Here is a 22,042-nt window from a genome sequence, read left to right on the forward strand (position 1 = left end):
CGTGTACTCCACCCACCCATCCAGGGGTTTCTGTGCAGTAGTCAGAGCCAGGCCAGATGAGAGAAGTATCTATGTTTGGAAAGCCTCCGCAAATGTGGGACACAAAAGCAGTAAACAAATCAATGGGATACCAACCAAATGTGTTCCACATTTGTGAAAATAACAAAGTTGAGTCAGGAAGAAAGGTTTATGTGTCTTCTCCTCATACAGTCCTTCCCAAGGTACTTTCTTGCAATCCCCCCAAAATTAAATCCAGCCCAGACAGCAGCAATATTTGTGAGTACACAGCACAGATCAAATGCATTACAAAGCCACTGACAGCTCCACGTGGCTTGGCATGAGGCACAGCTCAAATGGCTGAGCAGGTGTTTCCTCCCACAGTCCTCCTCCGTGCACAGGCGCTCTCTGAGTGACACGGATGTGCCACCGCGCGGCACTGCTGGAAGGAACACCTGCCACTTGCAGTGGACCCAAGCTCGGGAGCCAGGCTGGCAACTTCTTCCCACACAACTCTCAAATCTCTGCCATGAATTCCTGCATGGTAAAATCTCTGAAACAGTTCTCTAGTCGTGAGATAGACCTCGGGACACCTGCCTCCATTTGTACGAGTGACAGAAAGCCTCTCTGAAGGGACTTGTGAACCACAGGAATGAGCTCACCTCTCCTAAACAGGTTACACAGCATCTGGGAGCTCCACAGTTTGGTGTCCAGTAGCTGTACTACAGCAACAGAAAGCAGGCACACAGGCAGTACGGGACAGAACTGCTCTTCAACATCAAATTTATATTAAACATTAAATGTAAAAAAATTAAATTACTGAAAAGTTTGTTCAAAGCTTCTATTAATTCATTTGTCTTTTCAGTGTATTCAAACTAAATGTTTAATGTCCACCCATAGTAAGTGAGCACAGTCCAACCCAAGCCAATAAAGAAAAATACTGTCAGCTGATGGCTTAAAAACTTACACTTTAGACAAAAAGAAATAAGCCATCATGACTGTTTGGCAGCAGATCAATATGAAGATATCTTGCATTAATGCGCTATATATTTAGGGGTGGGGGATTTTATTTATTCAGTGAACTCAGCCCTTTCCTGCAGCAAATTTTCTACAGGGGAAGTGCTATAAATTTGTTTTGAATTAATTTTTGTCTTAAAAGTAAAAAGTCAATTCATGGTACAATTTACATGAATGAGGGTAGCCATTTCATACTTAAAATTTAGAATTTCATTGTTCACCTGAGTCATTTATTATTTTTTTAATCTTTGTTGGATGATGTAACCTTTATAAAGTGGGCAGAAGGACCTCAATAATTTATTGGGACTGTCATTCATTTAGAATCCTGGTTAAAGAAGGAAGATGTATTACACTAGCACTGGATAAGCAGATAAAGGAATACTAGGGTATTACATAGTTTCCTTGCTTTCTTAACTAATAAAATCATTATTATCCTAGATATATTGTCTTCATATTTAATATATGCTCTCTTCCTGAACAAATGAACCAAAGAAACATATTGCAATAAAACTCAACTGATTTAGTAGACCTCAAAATCCAGAATCCTTTTATGCATGAGCTATGCACAGTTTTGCCTGCACATTATAGTCACATTTATCTTTCTTCCTCTGATATGGTTATTTGCTATAGAGTCTGGAAAAAGGATTTGAAATACCAATGAGAAAAAAGTCTTACTCTGTGATGTTAAGTGTGGCCTCTTTCTGCTTTTCTTTCTATTACACCTATTTTCTGTTCACTAGCTAACTAATCTTCGGGACAAACCTAAAATGTAAGGGAAAAGTTATAACAAATCTACAGTTTGCTTTCTGTACCTGGCACCATAGCCACGTGTCTTCTACCAAGTATTTCCACGTTCTTCAACTACTTTATTTGCTGTAAAAATTAATGGAAGAAAGTATTCTCAAGAAATCCTGGCCTTCTCAGGGATTTGTGTGCTGAACATCCAGAGGTTGAAGAGGGCTTCTTGCCATCCTGCCTTCTCCAAGGCATTCCTTTCACCCCTCTGGGATGCATGGCCATGTCTTCAAGGTAAAGGCTCACAAGCAGGTCTTTGCTCTCTCCCTTTCTTGACTTTTTTATCATTTTACTTACATTTTTATCCTTGTTCTCAATTCCATAAATGTAACAATCTACAACGCAAGCTCCAGTATCTTCTTGATCTGAAAGACAAGACAAAGAGAGAGCTGATAAGAAAAGCAATTTCACAAGGCAAAACTATCCTGTGACAGTAACTTGATAACAACTATTGTCATACAAAACTGAGTTTATCTATCATTCTCATTGTTTCCATTGGTTTGGTTTCTTTTTTTTTTTTTTTTTATTTCAGTTACCACCACTCACCACTGGTATTTTGCAGAAGAGAGCTACATGCAAGAATAGACATTCTCTGCACATATGCTTCTGTCGTCTCAGCAAAACCCTCCTCCCACTTTCAGCATGTGCTTGCACTCAAAACGCAGATGGGGAAGCTTATCTCCTTTGGTGAGCACCAGACTGTGACCCTGGGAGGGGAAGCAGCAAGACATGTATGGGAGGTACCACCAGCGAGAGATACCAGCTAAAACCCGACAAGTGCAGCCTCTGAACTGTCTCTGCTGCTGCTGCTGCACACCTTCCACAGCCCTGCTCCCAAAGCACCACCTGCCAGTACTGACACAAACATTCAAAACTAACACACACCTGATCTATGTATGAGTCAGTTCGATCCTCCTCCACTACTGTTTCTAACACATGTTCACTGAACTGCAAGATTCAATACTCCAAGCACCTCTGCCACTCCTCTTGAGCCTTCTTCAGATGCCCCAATCACATAAAGCTGGAACACGGCTGCAGCCTATAAGTAGATATGTTTATATGTCATAAACTTAATTTTGTTAAAATCAATGGAGGCTCTAAAAAAAGTAAACAAAAAAATGCAGGATGAACAATAAAATCAGGTAAGTCCTAGACAAGATGTCTTCAAAATCTTGAGTTTTATTTTGTTCAGGTGTTTTACCTTTTCCAAGTAAAGAAAAATGTGTTCTGGGAAAACACATTTATCTCAGCATCCCAGCCCCTTCTAGGGATTTCTTCTAAACCCCAGCAGCGCTGTCAAATTTGGTAGTGCTAGAGTTGTTTTGATGGGAAGATCAAGCAGTTACATCACAAGAGGCAGAAGTAAATTAACTTTCTCTAAACTACCTAATGAGACTGAAGAAAAAGCTCAGTCTTTGCAATTTCTATTTAGAATTTCAGAAATGAATTTGTCTACTAAAGCTCACACAAAACTAAATACTGTTTTGTCGACACTGACATATATGGGAAAAACTCAATTGGACAAAAATCCACAAAACATGTATTTCCAAATCAGTTGCTTGCATGCTAGAAAGCTGTCATTTAGAGGGTTTCAAGATAGTATTTTGTGATGTTCTATTTGGTATTTTATTTTACATTATTTTATTATGCCTCAATAAAAAGGAGTTACTTTCCATTTTCAGAATCCTTAAAGACATCATCATAAGGCTCACATAAAATTTTCACTGAAACATCTTTTATTTCCTTTCTAAGCCAAAAGACCTCGTGTTTGATAATGAAGCAGCTGGACACATGGATATTGCATGTGCATAATACATATTAACATTACTATACCTAAATAAAGCAAAAATAAAAAATTTAGAAAAATTAAAATTAATATAATACAATGCAAGAATTATGTTCGTCATTTAAATTAAATTTTACAATACCTTCAATATCTTTTTCATCAAAATAAAATTTAAAGGAAGTATTTCAGTATAATCCAAAGCAACATTTTAATAAAAAAACATTTTGTGAAAAAATTCTCACATATACTCACTCGTATAGGGACTAATCAGGAAATAAACTTAGCTGTTAGTCCCAGAATCAGGAGGCAGAAACATCCACTTTTCCTTTATTATTTATCTGGAAATATGAATTCCTGTAAATTGACATTATTCACTTTTACTTCCTGCAAAATTGTATAAAATGATAAAATACATAAAAAAATAAAAATACTGTAACATAAAATAAAATTAATGTTTGGTTTTTTTTTTTTGCTGGGAAACTCCTTTTACCTATTTGGGGTACAATGACAAAATTCCATTCTGAGATTCCAAAATGCTGGTTCCCACTGCTAGAAAATTAAAGCTCTGACTTGGATGGATCTTTGGATTCCACCACACTGAGGTACCAAGACCTCAGTGCCGATCACTCATCTCCCTGTCTTATCTTACAGAGGTGCAATGAAACATTGATTTCTTCGTGCATTTTAGCTTAGGATACAAGTGTTCAGGTATTAAGATGATCCTTGTTTCATTTCCATGGCTGCAAAGAAACATTTTATCCTTTTAGGGGATGGACTAAATGCTCCTCACCTTACTTGTTGATTTGACCACTTTTGATTACATCTGCAATCTTTCAGTCTCCCATAGAGCCTTCCCAGCACAGAACGTCCCAGGAGTCAGCATGTTCTCCTGGCTAGACTTGCAGCTGCAGGACACAAAGCAATTCAAAATCCTTTTGGGGCAAAGCCACCTTGTGACACATCAGCAGCAATAGGTATGAATTTCTCTGGAGTTATAGCACAGGCAATATGTGAAAGGATATTCAGAACTCCATTTTACAGGCAGCTCACACCGTTACAGTAAGCACATGCTTCACAAAGGCTCTGCTCAGGATTTTCCATGTAAAGTACTTTTAGCCATATTATCCATGCAAGATGCATCATTGCAGTCCCCCACCAACAAAATCAGAACAGATCAATTGCTTTGTGTTTTCCCCATACATATCATCTCCTCTGTGGTAAATTCTTTCTGGCCGCATCCTTCTCCCAGTGCTGACAAGAGGGCCAGGTTGTCCAGCAGCAGAAGGAATTGTCTGGGCTGCAGTCAGTCAAAGACTACAAAACTCCTTCTCGTACTTGGAGTTCAACTGGGAACAAAGCCACATCCAGGAAGGTGTGTATTTTCTCATCCTGTTTTATCTCTGGTGCACTTGTATCACTGAGCTTCTGTTTCCTATTTGAAATCAGTTTCCTGAACACACAGTTCCCATCTCATAGGTCTCCTGGTACCATATGCTTAGGATTCTCCTAAGCTCAACAAGCTTTAGATAAAATCAAATTAGGTATGAGTCAGAAGTTCTTCATGCTCACTGCAGAACTGATCTCTACTCTCCATTTTCCCAGGATAAAAAAAAAAAAAGGTTTAATTTTACACACTCACAGGACATCTACCCCAGAACCGAACCTTTTGGAGCGTGAGGAGACAGCAGGTCTGCAAGACAGCATCATCCCAGCTCACCTGTCAACAGTACAGTGGAAAGAGAGAGACAGGAAATCTGTTCCTGCTGAGTAAACAGAAACACTACAGTCTCACTTTGCTCATTATGAAAACATCGCCACTATGTTTTCTATCCTTGAAAAAGACAAATCAAAAATGTTATTATTTGTTCTGACAATTACAATGACCTTTAAACCTGAAATTTGGCCTGCTAAGGCATTTTGGACTCACAGTTTTTCTTAATTCCTATACAAAAATGCATGACACATGTATTTGGAGCAACTGGAAGTACTCTGCTCTGCAGCTGCAGACAAACACAATTTCCAACAAGGTGGTTCCACAACATCTGACTCCTGTTTTAACTTGGTTTGGGGGAGTCAGTTCATTGGCTGGTGGCCCCTGTGCAGATCCACGGGTTTTGCTTGCTCTGGAAGTTCAATGCATGCAGTACCCAGTTAACCTCCCTGGCAGGTTCAGAATTCCTTTGGAGAAGTCAGCCAGGAAAGTCATCTTCATGCCCGAGAGGCACTGCCTGCCCTGCACTGCCATTAATGGTCTTTTGTAAAATTCAGTAGCTGTCTCAAGCCTTCAGATGAGAAATATGAGGCTGTGATATAACAAAGTAATTTGATTACACAGAAATCAATCCCCTGCAAGGATTTGATAACCGCAACAAAATTTCCTACCAAATTTAACAAAATTCCTACTTAAATCATTCTATAAGCTTGTGCTAAAGCACTTTGTTAAATGAAGACTTAAGCAGAGGAAGACAGTGCCTTTGTGCTCTCTTTGGAATAACAATCTGAAATGCTTCAAATTGGGTCTGGAGTCCCTTACATCTTTTATATTGTTTCCTAAATCAGAACAATCATCTGCAGAAAAAGAGAAATGACAGAAATTTCTCAAGCCGGAAACTGTTTCCAAGCTGCATTTCTCTTGAACAAGATTCTAAAGTTGTATATTACAACCAAATTAAATTTAAATGTTTTAGGCTGTGAGGAGTCAAACTATTGCCAGTGTGCTTAGCACACTATTCCTGGAATGCTTGTAGTCTCCAATTTGTTTATTGCCAGTTAACCATATCTATGTGGGGAAAACCATTGCATATTTATAAGCTCTACCTCTTCCTTAGGATGTCATCATTTTGGTGGAGAAGAAGGTTATTTTAAGAATGGGAGATAATATAAAAGCACGATTTCCTTTCATCAGACTTGTCTCTCTCCCTCACTTTTCTGCTCCTAGCTCTGCATCTAAATCACCACTTTCTTCCACATCTTGGAATAAATGTTTACAAGATGCAATAGCTGGATTTTTCTTGTGGGTGTACAGTCATCCCAAAACCTGGGATTTAATGATTCACATAGATTTTACGCAGAGATGGATACATTTCACCAGAAATAAAAGGGAAAAGCAAACCTGGTTAACTATGTATTCCTTTGTCTCAGTTCAGTAGATGGAAGCACACATATTTAGATTAACACCTGTAATATAGTGTTGGATAAAAAATTTGTAAAATATGCTATCTTTGTAATATTTTCTTTTTTTTTTTTTTACTCAAGCTAAAAAACCCTGTTCTACAACACACTGCTGATGGAAAGGCTGTGCTCTGAGTGAGACGTGTTTCTCGGCGAGCCTTCACATTCCAACAACATTTTTTGGTGGTCTAAGCGCAAAACATTAATTTCCTTGTAGAGTCACAGGTTATCACACTCGGGCCCAGCCTCCCAAGCTGCAGTTCAGTGGAGCTTCACCTCAGTCTTGCCATGAAGAAGGGGATTTGCACGCAAAGACCGAGACACCACGAGATGCTGAAGCATAACAGCTTGCCCTCAGTGGAAAGCAGCTTGCCGTGCTGCTGCAGAGCTGATCACACTTCCTTTTAAGCATGGTGCATAATAATGTTGTTTTTCATGAAATTATGAACTATTAAATCTGCGTGACATATAGATGAGAGAAGAAACGTTCACAGGCCCACTGTAATTTATGAACATGTGGTGCACAGATGTTACATGAGATTTTTCTTTCCTTTACTTTTCAAAATTTGCATTCCATTTTCCCTCCTTCTCTCTAGTGTTCAAACTCTGTATTCAATGCTTTATTAGATGTCTCAGCAGGGTAAATGGATGATTAATAATTGTTGATGACAGCAATTTGGTTTCTATAAGCTGTGGAGTGAAAGATAAATATGACGGGAACAGGCATACCTATGTATGACAACTAAGCCTCTTTAAGAATGTGTTAGGGTTACCCATGATTTATGGGAATGTCACCACTGTCCCTAGATAGGGAATACCTCTTAAATTTATCTTACTGTAATCATCACTTTTTCTTCAGGTACCTAGGGGAAAAATATCATCCCAAAGACAAGAAAAGAGAAGGAGAGAAAGAAAGAAAGAAAGGAAGGAAGTAAGAAAGAAAGGAAGTAAGAAAGAAAGAAAGAAAGAAAGAAAGAAAGAAAGAAAGAAAGAAAGAAAGAAAGAAAGGAAGAATACTAATTACTCTTGATACTTTTCTCATTCAAAAGTTTGGTCTTAAAGAACCCCCAACTTTCTGGAAAACTAATTTCTCCTGAAGATAAATAGTTTAAAAACTACTACAGATTTTTCCGACTCTTACTGTTACAGTGTCATCCCCCTTTGGGTCTGTAGGAGGATGGAAACTCTCTGCTTTCCTGCACCTTTTTTCTCAGCTCCATGAAATTTTTATAAGTTAAATTTGCATGTAGAAAGAGAATGACTCCACACATCTGGTAATTAGTCTGGGAAATGTTCTGATACAAGAGATTATTTGATTAAGAACTGCAGTTGAACTATATTTCTATAAATTATTCCTCTTAATTAATCATTATGCATGTTGATAGAAACCTCATCTGATTTGTTTCAAGAGTACACAGCCTGACAAAGGGTTTTTAGAAAAGGTTAGGAAGTCTGCTTTCTGTTTGTGAAGAAAATAGCAATCATGTTAAGGTTTGGCCCTTTACTGCTGCTTTTAGTCCCAAGCTCATGTATACCTGGAAACCTAAGGCAAGACTGGCCAAAAGCACAGTTAATTTGAAGGGACAGGGAGGGACTGTGCTCCATGAGAGGTTCAAATACTCTGCACTGACATATTGGCCTCCTCCTCCAAGACTTCAGAAGAAACAGCAAATTTCTATTTCTCCTATCTGCCACTTTGATCTGAGCTGCTGGCAGTGTATTCCTCCACAACAATATGAATTAATGAAATCAATAGAAAACTCCCCTTAATTTAAATTGGGTTTGGGACAACTTATCTTTAACATTACTAAATTAGCTTTGATTTTGATCACCACTTAATTGTGGACAAAAGGAGAGGAAAACTTAGAAATAGGGAATATGTGACAAATGCTTCTCTGACTCACCAGAGCTGGTTTCATTACAAAACCTCACTCCATTGTGCTGAAGCAAAGCAACACCTCTCAGTTGCTGGAACAGACAGACGAGCCTGAGGTGCTGCTCCACTCACGTTGCGGCTCCGTGGCTGGCAGGAGGTGCTGTGGGCACACCCAAAACTGCTGGGTTTGGGTAGAAACTCTGAGAAAAAACAGCAGAAAAGTCTTTTAGGCTAAAAACGGGATACATGAGATCATTTGATCTCATTTGTTTCTGAGGACTGGGAGAGGCCCTGATGCCCTGCCAGCGTGTTGCCCTTGTGCTGCACAGGCTGTGCAGGGGGTCCCTCCCATCAGCTGAGGTGGCTCCTCTCCAGCCTTTCTTGATGATGGTAAATGCCTTCAAATACAAGGATATGTGATACTTATTGTCGTGATACCAGTTTTGAACCAGTGTCTCCAGAGCTGGAATCATTGTTAGTTTTAGGCATGCAGGCAATTTTCTTCAGCTCTGCCATTAGCAGATCATCTTCCATCTCTGCTCTCCACTTGGCACAAAGAGGGATTGACAGAGAATTTGTGTAAGTTTGGCCTGGCTCTCTTGCCCAGCCTAAGCTGTCTCCTCCCCCCCTCCCGCTCTGTCAAGCGAGGGAAAAAAAAAAAAAACCACAGAAAAACCGAAGGAAGTCCAAACAAAAATGAAATTATATCAAAAATATATATTTACATATATTTACAATTATATATACAATTTGAATATATTATACACACAATAGGAAGCTCCCGAGGGGGAAAAAAGGGAAAAGGGAGGGGGAAACAGGGATAAAAAAACCCTAAAAACAAATTCCCTCCAAATATACACCGCTAATAGAGAGCTAGCGAATAAACAAATAAAAAACCAAATTAAATACTTCCCTGAACAAGACAACAGAACTGTGCGAGGCACCAGCCAACTCCCCACGCCTCCCAGAAGGACCAGAGATAACGGCAGGTCTAAGCAGGCAGGCCCTGGCCTATACAAGCAAAGACCGTCTGTGGAGAGACCTGTCGCCTTCAGCCACCAGAAGAGAGAAGAGGGTGAACTCTCTTATCTGCGCCTTATTTATATGTTGTGTTACGCTTAAGGATGATATGGAATACTTCCTTAGATTTCTGACCCCCATTGCTAAGGAAGGCCTAAAAAATCCAAAAGCCAACTACTACACAGGGGGATAGAATAAGCTCTACTTGCCAAAAAACAGGTAATTTCATACAGGTGAGAACAAGTATGTTTTAATTCAGAGACATTTCCCTCTGGAGCAACACTCTCACTTAACAGTCTGAAGCACGATGTGCCTCTGAGTGTTTCCTGTCTGAAGAAAGCTGAGTGACCCAACCCAACAGTCCTCCAGTCTCCTAGTGTTGGAGCATGTGTGTCAGGTGCAAGAACATGGACAAAGGGATGAAACCTTTCGCGTTTCTCCACCTTCCAAAAAATGCTCAAACTGGCATTCAGACATACAGAATAACAACATTCTACTGTCTCAGGTTACTGAGCAGACCTTAACTTATTTTAGGATTATCAGTAGTTTTTAAACCAGTGAAAAACTAGAGACAGCTGCCCTTCTATTTTGGTGGTTCTTACATTTTCATGCCATCCACAAGGCATTTATCTGGACTTCTGTAAAGCTTTTGGCACAGGCTCCCACAACATCCTTCTCTCTAAATTGGGGAGAGATGGATTTGATGAGTGGACTGTTAGATGGATAAGTGTGGTTGGCTGGTTGCATCCAGAGGGTAGTGGTCAACAGCTCAGAGTCCCAATGGACATCAGTGACAAGTGGTGTCCCCCAGGGATCCGTATGGGGATGAGTCATATTTAATATCTTCATTAATGACACAAATGAAGGGAATGAGTGCACCCTTATCAAATTTGCAGATGACACTAAGCTGAGTGCTGTAGTTGACACATGTGAAGGACAGGATGCCACCCAGAGGGATCTGGACAAGCTCAGGAAGGTGGCTCATGAGCTTCAATATGATCCAGTGCAAGACGCTGCACCTGGGTCGAGGCAACCCTCGGTATCAAAGAGGCTGGAGGTTAAACAGATGGAGAGCAGCCCTGCCAGGAAGGACTTGGGGGTGCTGGTGGATGAGTGGCTGGACATGACCTGGCAATGTGCACTTGCAGCCCAGAAAGTCAAACATGTGTTGGACTGTATCAAAAGCAGCATGGCCAGCAGGGCGAGGGAGGGGTTTCTGCCCCTCTACTTCACTCTGGCAAGACCCCACCTGGAGTGGTGTGTCCGGATCTGGGGTCTCCAATACAAATCTTGCCCAAAATTAAATCTAGTTTGCTTTTCTCTCTTCACAATAGCTCAGGCAGTGTAGTTCTCTCAGGTGAATCAAGATGAGGGATACTGCATTTTTTTCCATAGAGGCTGACCGAGAGAACAATGATGATTAGCGTAAAGCTACAGTAAATAAAAGAGTTCAAATATTCTTGCTTTGTCTGATACATTTCAAATACACTGCCCTGTGCCAATGAGATGAAAAAGAGGACAAGCTTTCTCCTTTCCTTAGTTGATCTGAGCTGGTCACAAAGATGGAGCTCTAAAAAAGTTTAACTGGTTCCAGCTGGATCCTACAAATCCTATGAAGGACTAGTTCCTCTTAGGCAGACTAGAAGAATGTAAATTATTCTTATGTCATGACAGTGGCAACCACTCAGAATCTCTACCATTGGGAAAAGTTGTGGAGGGCACTGTAAGAGAATGCAACAGAGAAAAGAGGGATTCTCTTAGGAGGATTTACAGACTTGCAAAAGATTGTAATAACTAGATGTGCACAAGAGTAGACTTCATCAGGAAAGTATAGAGAACTGTATGCCAGTGGAGAGGGCAAAATAATGGAAAATACATTGTATTGAACAATTTTTTGTTAGAAGCAGGAAGGACACGATGAACTATCGAGTAATTTTTCTCACTATGCATGTTTTTTACTGCTTTTGAAAATAACCTGGCTTTCCAGATAGATACTTGCTGTGGGACAGCAGCATCATATTTACAATAGTAGTTCACAAAGAAAGAAAGAATTAATGGGGAGCCCTTTAAAAAATGCATCTTTGACGACAATTGGCAGGTTTAAGTGTGTTGCTTTTATTTTATCTTCCATAAGCAAGTACAAATCCAAACTGTAACCTTTAATGGTGGGCACACTGTGCATAACCAGAGCAATTTCATGTAAATATGTGAATGTATTTAAACAAATAATCTAAGGCAGCCTTACCACAACGAATGAAAAAAATGAAAATCAATATAATCCAGAGTTACACTGGTGTGTGCTCTTGCAATATACACCTACTGGGACTTAGTTTAAAAGTGTTTTGAAATATTTCTTTCTCTTATATTTATTTTAATGGAAATTTTCCCAGCTGTTGATGGCAGATATCATATGCTTGTGGCGATAAGAAAAATGGTAGATTTTCTGTTCCTGCAGAATGTCTTGCTTTAGCAGCATACAAAGAAACACCATATTGTAAAGCTGAACTGGAAGCCTGTCAGTGACACGAAAATATGGAAGAAATTTAATTGTTTCCATAATTCCTTCTTTGAGTTAAATAAATCTACTCAGACATGTAACCCCTAAAAACCTGACAAAGCCGCAGATGTTAAGTTAAACAGTTTGTGTTTCTTTTGATAGCAAACCTTATTAAATGTGAACTGATATGGTTTATGCAAACATGTGAGATACAAAATAGTAGGATCTTTTAACTTAATTCAGATAGCAACTTCCAAATATAATCTGTAAATATTTAACCAGGGACAAAAGGTACTGGATTTTGCAGGATTTCATTAAAAACAAACCCAATAACCTGGTACACTCAATTATAGTATAGTGCTGGCAATGACTGCTGCTCTAGCCAGTATTTTCTCATAATGTCTGTTACTTTCTCCCATTTTGTGATTGCCCTGAATTTCTCCTCTTATTTTATCAAAACCAGGCCCCTGAATGAGTTTAGTTTATTTCTTTCTTCAGACCAAGGACAAAAAGGTAGTATAATTCCCACTAAATCTTGGAATACACTTTCTTTTGTACTAGCAAGTATTTTCTTTTACTAAAAATACAATATTTATCCAATGTTAAAGCCTGTTGTAAAATAGAAACTGAACTGGCAACACTGACTAAAACCACATATCCAACCTAATTCCTTTACATCTGCTTTTATTTCTTGGACTTCTTCAACCTTGCTCAGATTTCGGCTCCATGACCAAGTAAGCAAGAATTTAGCAAACGATAAAGCTATTGACCTGCAGGAACAGGCAGAGTTCATCAGGAAAGTTCCAAATATACTGTCCAAGGGGTCAGCACAGATACAATGAGGTTCTCACCGAGCGTGCTGTCATGGGAGGCATCCAAGCACAACGCCACTGTGTAAAGACAAGAAGCCAATGTGTAAAGACAGCTACAGCACACTAATTACAGACAGTTTACTGACACACTATTATGTGACTAGTATTGCTAACTAGTAGCTAGTCTGTTACTGATACTGTCACAGTATCACAGTGAGATGCGGCATGTTTATGTCTGGATGATCTTTTCTTATATGCCTGAGGAAAGAACCGTCTTTAGAAAGGAGGTAAACTTGAACCCAATAAACTGAACCCATCAGAAAAAGGTGTACCAGCTCCAGAGCTGAATGTGACTGGCCACTGTGCACATGGCTGGCTGGAGAGAGGCAGCTGAACAATAGCTCTGAGTTCGTCACAAACACAGCAGTCCCACAACACCAGGAACACTGTTCCCAAGGGAATGTGGGTGAGCATGGCTGGCACATAGCGGAGACTAGTCCATGAAGCACTGGGAAGATTTAGACCTGAGACAGAATTCCTCCTTAAATCAGCAATGCATGTACTCATCACGCTCAACATAGCAGAACATAAATCCTTTAGCCACCTCATAGAACACCAGAAAGTGATTTTTCAGAGCAACTGCATTTCAGATATTAATTTTAGGCTCTCACTTTTCTGCTTTGTTCCCCTCCAGTCAATTAAACAAAGACATGTAAAGGAACCAAGGAGAGAAATACGAGCAGCTGAAACAGAAAAGTGCTGTCATGATTGTACAATAGGCTGCTCGTATTTACAGAATTCCGTGCACTCGGATTCAATATTTTCCATATGAAGATCCTCACTCAGTATTAATGTTGATGCGGTATGGAGGATAGAGCCCCTCTTCGAATATATAATTTGCAGATACAAGGAAAAGTACAATCCCTGCCCTGAGGAGCTGGGAAATAATATCCTGCTTGTATAAGTTGAAATAGAAATGTGTTTATTTTTACTACAGTAAGTGCTTAACACACAATAACTAAACCAAAACTATTATTTCAAAAGGATTTAGAATAATATTTTAGTTATTTCAATGTTTATAAAATTTAAAAATCTGCAACTACTAATAATGACAGTCTCAAATACAAGTATTTTTTCTTTGGAAAATCCAGAGACTGGTATAATGATATGCACTTGTAAAAAAAAAAAAAAAAAGCAGTTGGACAGATGAGCTCTTCCATTACAGGATTTGGCCTAGAGGCTTGCAAAGAAACCAGCATTCTCTTCAGGGCAATTTACACCTATCGGTCTCCAGAAATTTATATTGTTGAGGAACTCTGGGAGTTTTACTATGCCAAGTCAGAAAACACTGCAAGTTATTTGTGAGGCCAGCAAAGAAACAGTAACCACATGAAAGAGTGTATAATACTTTCTTCAAGTTATGTAGGAATACAGAATATAAAAAGAATCAAGGAAAAAGGGTAAGATCCAGGAAATAATAGTGGGAACTCACATATTCTTTTCAGATAATTTTTATTAACATGAATGCTGAGAAGCATCCATCCTTTATTGTCATCCTTTATAGGCTATATCTGGCTCTGGAGAAATGTTATCACATTGTCTGGTTATCTCATTCACAGAGTATCTGTGACATTCACAGAATGAGGACCTACAGGTTTGTTGTTATGTTACCACACACCATTGCCGGTCCCTGTAACACAGACCAGCACAAATAAAGCACAGCAAGGAAGAGAGTCAAGACAAGTGCACACACATTAAAAAAAAAAATAAAAAAATAAAAAAAATGTGCTACTTCATAGAATCATTTAGGTTGGAAAAGACCTTCAAGATCATCAAGTCCAACTAGACCGAGGCACTAAGTGCCACATCCAGTCATTTCTCAAACACCTCCAGGGATGGTGACTCCATTATTTCCCTGGGCAGCCTGTTCCCAGCTTGACTACCCTTTCAGTGAAGAAACTCCTCCTGATGTCCAACCTGAACCTCCCCTGGCACTGCTTCAGGCCATTTCCTCTTGTCCTGTTGCTAGTTGCCCGCAAAAAGAGGAAAATATCTGGAAAATTCTGCAATATGGACAGCACAGAATAGCTAGTGTGAGATGAGTATGAAGTGGAGGCAGGACCATCCCCATGCAGAGAGGTTCTAGCCTCCCCAGAAGTGGTCCCTGGGCTCCCTCTTTTCTTTGCTGTGCTCCTCTGCTGCTGCAAGCAGTACCAGAGTCTCACATGTACAGGATTTGCTTCCATGCCTGTCAACCAGAGCCTTTGCAGGATCACCCATCCCACAGAGGAGCTCCAGCACAGACACCATAAAAGAGCTAAAAGAAAAAGAGGAAAAGACACAGAAGAGAAAGGAATACAGAAAGGAGAGGAAATCACTGTTTTAATCTACACCACATGTACAACATGGCTGAGCTACAAGCTCTAGGGAGTCATAACTCTGAATGTCCTGACTTATGTGTGTTTAAAATCTCAACTGTAGCATTACAGCATGGGGTGGGTTTTTTGCATTTAATTTAATTTTTTTCTTTGGGGAAAAAAAAGTATTAAGAAAGTATGCCTTACTGTCCAGTCAAAGAGACCACATGATGGACAGTCAAATAAATATCATCCTCACATTTATTTGCATGATTAAGCCATCAGACAGTCAAGTAAATGGAATGGAGTGCATTTATTTGAATAACCTCCAAGGTATTTTGGGGCACATAAATAAAATGGCGATGGCAAGCCACGACCCTTAATTTTCTCATTGTTTAAAACAGAGCAGCTCTAGAATAATTTCTTTGAAACAAAGGCAAAATCAGTGTAAGAACAAATTAATATACATCTGAAAACCTCTCTGCTTTCCCCATCCTCCCTATACACAAAGAAGCTGATGATTTTAATTAGTAGTGAAGGGCAACATACATTACAAGTATGTGTCTTGACAAGGTTCAGTGCTGTAGTGGTTAACCAGACACTAAACACAAGACAGTACAGTGCCCATACATTCTTGCTCAGTAAGGAGTTCGGGAAGCTTAAACAATTTCTGAAGAGATAAAGAAGAAACATGGACAGGTGGTTCTACTGTTCTCATAACTCCAAGATATTCTCTTCAAAAGCATGTAACATCTGCATTGTGTGCTGTGGTTTTCACATCCACAGAAGACCAGGAGTACAGCATTGGTAGAGCAGAACACTCAGGGTGAAATACTTGACATCCACAGTACACACGTTTTAAGGGTTTTTTTCTTGCTTTTGTCTTGGGTTTTTTTTAGAGACCTCTGGACTAACTCTTGGCTGGTCCCATAGACTAAATGCCCTAGTGGTCATGGAGTGCCTTAGGTGCACTCCTGAAATCTATACTCCAATTGAGCTACATCCAAAGAAATCTAGACCATATGCTCCAAACCCCACCCCATGACGAGAAGCAAAGCACAGTCAGTAAGGACAATCAGGGGTGTTGTTTCAAAGTGCACTCCTTATCTGCACTAAAATATCAACACTGGCACACACTGTGATGGAAAGTCAGCTTAAATTGATGAGCTATGCCTTCTATATTTTTCTCAAAATAAAAGAGTAAACCTAGAAAAAGCACCCAGTTCTTGCTTCTCCCATGGTGTGGACAGATTAATGCACCTACCGATGGGAAAGCTTCAAGACATAATTGTGGAAATGCTTCCAAGGAAGCATATATTAATTCAGACATTACTTACAGTCCTTTATGACTCAGACTCTGATGTGATGCTTTGTCATGAGTCCTGTGCTTAGGGAGTGATGACACAAAATATTTTAGTATCCAGAAGCATCCAAATACCAAACAGATCTTATTTTTACAGTTTCATTCAACAATGGTGAGAAAAATGAACGCAGTTTTGTTTTAAATCAATAGTGAAGGCAGTTCAGTACAGTATTACAAATCACAAAAGTGGAAAAAGTGTGGAAAATACCCAAGGTGATGATTATAAGCAAAGAGATAGCATTAAAGTTATATCAAGTTAAGGAAAAAGTTTCCTGAGCTGCCTTAAGCCTTATTTTCCTTGTGGGTAGGCTCATGATCAAGGCCATGAAAACAGCAAAGATCATAATTTCCAGACCTGGTAAAACCTGGTCTGGAAAACTCCAGAAAAATGCCCTAGGAGCTGTGTATTCTGCTTTGTATCATGCAAGCACAGCTTCCCAGAGAAGCAAGAGACATGATTGTCAATGGACCACTTGGCCCTTGACCCTGAGCGACCATAGAGAGGAACTCCTATATAGGTCACCTATGGAGAGGTGATATATCAAAGTCCACCAAGCCAAGCAACACGGCAGGGCAGTGATTCTGGTGCCAGGTGGCTATAAATTTTCACCTGTGGTACCAAGGTACCAGCCTGGAAGCCTGTGAATATAGGAGGCTTGCATCCAGCATGTTCAACTGGCACTTTCTGGCAGATGTGTTAAATATTTCAGCTTCGACAGAACAAATGGTTTAATAAAGAGATTTATTCAAATATTTATGTATGTATTCCCACTGAGGACTAACTGAGATTAAAACCATTATAATTAACAATAAAATTTTAATCCTGAAATGAGTGGGACTTCTGCCTCAGTAAGAATGTAGTCCAAGGTATACTGCCATGCACTTTTACAGATTAAAAGTGGCAGATGCTATGAAAATAAGAGAGTTCTTTGGCAAGAAAGGAAATTAAACCATGTTGAAAATATTTAAAGCAACATGTTTTATCCTAGTAACAAACCTTAATTAGTCTATCACATTACCAGGAGGGATTTCATTAATCCCTCTGAAACAAATCATATCAGTCATCCAAAAAAAGTTTTAATGATCCATCTAAAATGAAAGTGAATCAAGCCATAACTTCTCAGGATTCCTCATAACAAGTCACAGAAGACAATCTGCTAGTAACACCTGAACTGTAAGATTAACATAGAGGTTGTTACAAAGTGCCTGAAATTCAGCAGACATCGATTCCAGTGCAGTTTTAAAAACGTGTTTGCAGCTTCTTGCTGAAGAAGCAAAAATTCAGTTGCCAAAAACAAAAGTCAAGGGAGGGCCAAATGCAAAAAGAACACGAAAAACTTTTGTTGCAAAAACTTTAAAACCCAATATTGTTGTTCACTACAAAATGGAGGCTTGATCTAGCCAGTACTTACATTTGTGTAACTTCACTAGTGTGAGCTTGCAATCACTTAAGCAGAATCCCTGTGGCAAGATGTGAGTGAGCTTTGCTCAGCAGGGCACTAACTTGAGTCTCTCTCTTTTAGTATCAATTTTCATGAAATGTGTAAGACCTTAATAGTTTTGAGACCTCTAATTCTCAGTCAAATTTGGCTGAAATTGGCTACCTGTTCAGATATTATTAGAGGACTGTTGGATGTGCTCGTGAATGAATGGAGGAACAGAAGAGCACTATAATTGAGTAATTTCTTTCCTTATAAAGAATTTAAAATAAAAGGAGCACACTGAAAATAGGAAATAGTTCATACTGATGTTCCTGTTTGATTATCAAGAGTCTTCCATAGATGATGCTGGAAATGTCATCCTTTGAAACCTTTCAAACTTCACTTGTCAAAACATCTGTGAATATATGATAACGAATTACCCTGTGGTAAATGGATTTTCACAGTGAATAATTAAGTCTTTTCAGTAGAATTCATACACTACATACAGAAATGGCTCCTTGTCATATCTCTCTTCAAATAAGCAAATGAATACATAACATACAGAAGTTTATAAAGGTATGAAACTGTTTTTAAATTCAGTAAGTCTTCTTAAGATATGAAAAAATATCACTACATGAGAAAGAAAACCCATAAGGCTTAAAAAGAACACTGCAGGTGCTAGACCAAAAATCTGTCACTGTTGGGCTATATACTAAACATCATTTCAGAGAAGTACAATGAAAATAACTCAGTTTACTTAATATTTGTATCTGAATGACTCATCCTCAAAGTCAGCCTGGGTGTCTGGTTCTATGTCCTTTGTCATTAATCATTCTGAGGAAATACAATCTTAACTATCTCCTCAAAGCACATGGATTTCTTTACTGTAAAAAATGCACCCTTGCAGTTAATAAAAATCAGCTATCTTCCTGTGTTCATAGTGTGTACATGTACCAAAAAAAAAGCAAATACCCTTTACTCAGTCTCTCTGTCAGTATTTAACAAACTAATTTCCTTGTGAAGAACCCGGTTCAGATTAGTTTCTCCTCAGCATCCTTATTGTTAAACATTATCTTTGCATAAATTCTCCACCTAAGATTAGGAGATGTATTTTATTTCACAGACCTAACTAGAGCAGTCTTCAACTGATCTGAGCCCCACAGCACTCACGGATATATAGTGATGAGATCTGCTAATGTAAATGCAACATTTGTTATAGGGTGGTGTTAAGATTTTGGGATCACAAAAGTTAAAAGTAAGATCATGTAGTTTATTGCAAAAAAACTCAGAAACATGCAGTGGTATGTACACCCACAGAGCCATACATACTGGTTATATTCAGCAAATATTACCTCTCTTTAAAAAAAAAAGGAAAAAAAAGCTCTTAAATGCCATATTCATACATCAGTTCTGGTTTTCGCCATTTGATTTTTATACTGAGTTTTTTATTAACAGCAAGGGCACAAAGAGAAAGCAGGGAATAATACAGCAAAGAAAAGGAAATCCCAGCTGACAACTCACTGGTAGGCAAGCGAGAACATTTGCACTTTCAGCAAATTGCCAGACTGCTGTATGATGATGTAGGCTTTCTGTGCTCACCTTACTAGTAGCTACAGGTAGGACAGATACTACCGCTTTCCTTAAATTAATGAAGTAGATGAAAGGTCAAGTTTAAACATCTAAAATTGCTCTTAAAATCTCATCAGAAGTTAGGAGATAAAAAAATTTGTTGTTTGAAATGCGAACATCCTACTGAGGTCCTACAGCAGTCAACTGGCACCACACATTTTCAGCATCTATAAAATGAATTGGAAACTTAATTATAAGCCAAGTATAGGCACACAAGGCAAAAGTCTAATCCTGCTCAAGTCAGTGGTAACCTCTAGCCTTCAAACCTTCCCACTGATGGGAACATTGTCAAGATTTCACCAGAAGTTTAAGAAGAGGCTTCCTACGTTACTGGAGCAACACCCTTCTGGGTTGAGCAAGCTCTCAATTCCACAAGTTGGTTTGATTTTAAAGCCTGACAGAAAGCTATGTGAAAACACAGAACTGTCACTGAGAAAAGGGCTCTAGCTGAGCAACTCAGTGCCCCAGTACAGGCAACCTTCTCCGATGTCTGCCTGCACGGGCCCGGCGCCACGGCCAACGTGGCTTGTACAGACAGCAAGAGATTTCCTTCTCTCCTGGCAGCACCTCGTAACTGCAACTGATGGGTGGATGACAGAAGGAATCCTGCTCATGAACCACACCAGACACCTGACAATAATGTTTAAGCACCCACGTAAAGAAAAGTTTAGAGGATACACAGACGTAGTTACAGTAGATTGTAATGAATCTTCCCATCCATGCTGCCTACAGAACTATTAAAAATAATTTGTTTTCAGAGCAGACGATGAAAATTCATCAAAGTTTCCAAATTTGCACATTTGGCAAACTGTTTTATGGGACTTGCAGTCTAAGACTCCAAAGAACTGCTTGGTTTTGCAACTCCTTTCTTAGGGACAAAGACAGCATCATCATAAGATTTTTCTCTTTCTGATCACAGTCCTGCATGGATGTACTGACACCAGGAACTTTGAAAATGATCAAGATCTGCAGTCCCAAGCCACGGGGGACCCAGGGATGATAGAAAAACTGGAAAGATTAATGATGTCTCCTTAAAATAATACAATGCAAAATGAAATCTAAACAAAGGGGAAAATGAGGCAATTTTACTTGCACAGACTATTGAAAGCTGCCATTTCAGCCAGCTATCCTGCACGGTGCCTTTGTCTTTAGTTACCCAGTAATGGTAAACAATTTTTACAAGTATTCTCTGCACTTCAGTGAATTAAATTATTCAGCCTACTAGTTATTTACAGTTACTATTTTGTATCATGAATAATTCTAAAACTAAGCTCCTAAGAACTACTTCCTCCAGTCTAAAGACAAAATTCTTATTGACGAGCAGAAAAATCTGAAGGACTAGTCAATGGGGGCATCTGATCAGTCATTTGACTTTTTGTTCTACTGAAACAATTACCGAAGATACAGTGAAAGTTGCTTTAACATGAATACACCTGGAGTGAAATTTTTCTCCTCCTTGCTCAATGGTAACATCAGAAAAAGTACATCTAAAATTTAATCTCTCTTTTGAAAGAGATTGTCAAATGTGAGGCATCAAACTCAGGATGCTGTGGCACATTAAAGAGGGTTTCAAAGATGGCCACTACTTCTCAAACTCACCTCCTGAACTTTTATTGAAATTCAGTCATTTGGTGATCTTTCATTCCTAACACCCCCCCCCCAATGATTGTGCCAACAACCTTATCAATGGCCAAGGTGATTAGAATACTTAAAAGTCAGAAGGAATGGGCAAGGTGGAACCTCATCCAGGACTGCTCTCCTGTATTTCCACATGTAGGTTGCATCTACATTGCTCTAGAAGTGTGTAAGAGATATTTTGCAATTTGCCCTAAGTTCAAAATCACATTCCTACAATCACGGGCAGGTTTTAATGCTGCTTTGGAGAAGGTTAATCTCTTCCATGATACTCACTGGCCTGAAAGAAGAAATATGACACCTCTGAACATGAGTGACAAGTAAAGACAAGGAGCTTCCAAAATTAGAGGAAAAATAAATCTGCAAGATGCTTCTTTTTACTATTCTGCTTCAGGTTGATTGTGTGAGATACTTGCTCTAGGCCCTGAGCTAAACAGCTGTAATTCTCTCATCTCCATGATGCTCACACAACACAACGCTTTGCAGGTGCTAGATCTACTGCATTACCTCTGAGCTCTGAAAGGCTTCCTGCAATACTGGAATGTGCTTCCCATGCAAATATTTCTAATTTTCTACAAGGAAAACTGTGGATTTCTAAGTCAACAGTTTGGATTGTTACAATAAATCTGTATTTGTCACACTGCATTTCTATTTAATATGTTTGCT

At 39.1% G+C, this 22,042-nt stretch overlaps 1 long non-coding RNA gene across 1 annotated transcript; it reads right to left on the bottom strand.

Moving 5' to 3' along the window:
• Positions 1-1,859: 1,859 nt before the first annotated feature.
• On the bottom strand, positions 1,860-21,023 carry LOC135410217 (uncharacterized). The gene is made up of 5 exons (XR_010428555.1): positions 8,671-21,023; positions 3,848-3,949; positions 2,695-2,906; positions 2,356-2,516; positions 1,860-2,174 (listed from the first exon to the last, which is right to left on the bottom strand). It is a non-coding gene; the product is annotated as an uncharacterized LOC135410217 (long non-coding RNA).
• Positions 21,024-22,042: the final 1,019 nt, after the last annotated feature.

This window comes from Pseudopipra pipra, chromosome 1, assembly GCF_036250125.1.
Source record: "Pseudopipra pipra isolate bDixPip1 chromosome 1, bDixPip1.hap1, whole genome shotgun sequence".
Taxonomy (NCBI): Eukaryota; Metazoa; Chordata; class Aves; order Passeriformes; family Pipridae; genus Pseudopipra; species Pseudopipra pipra.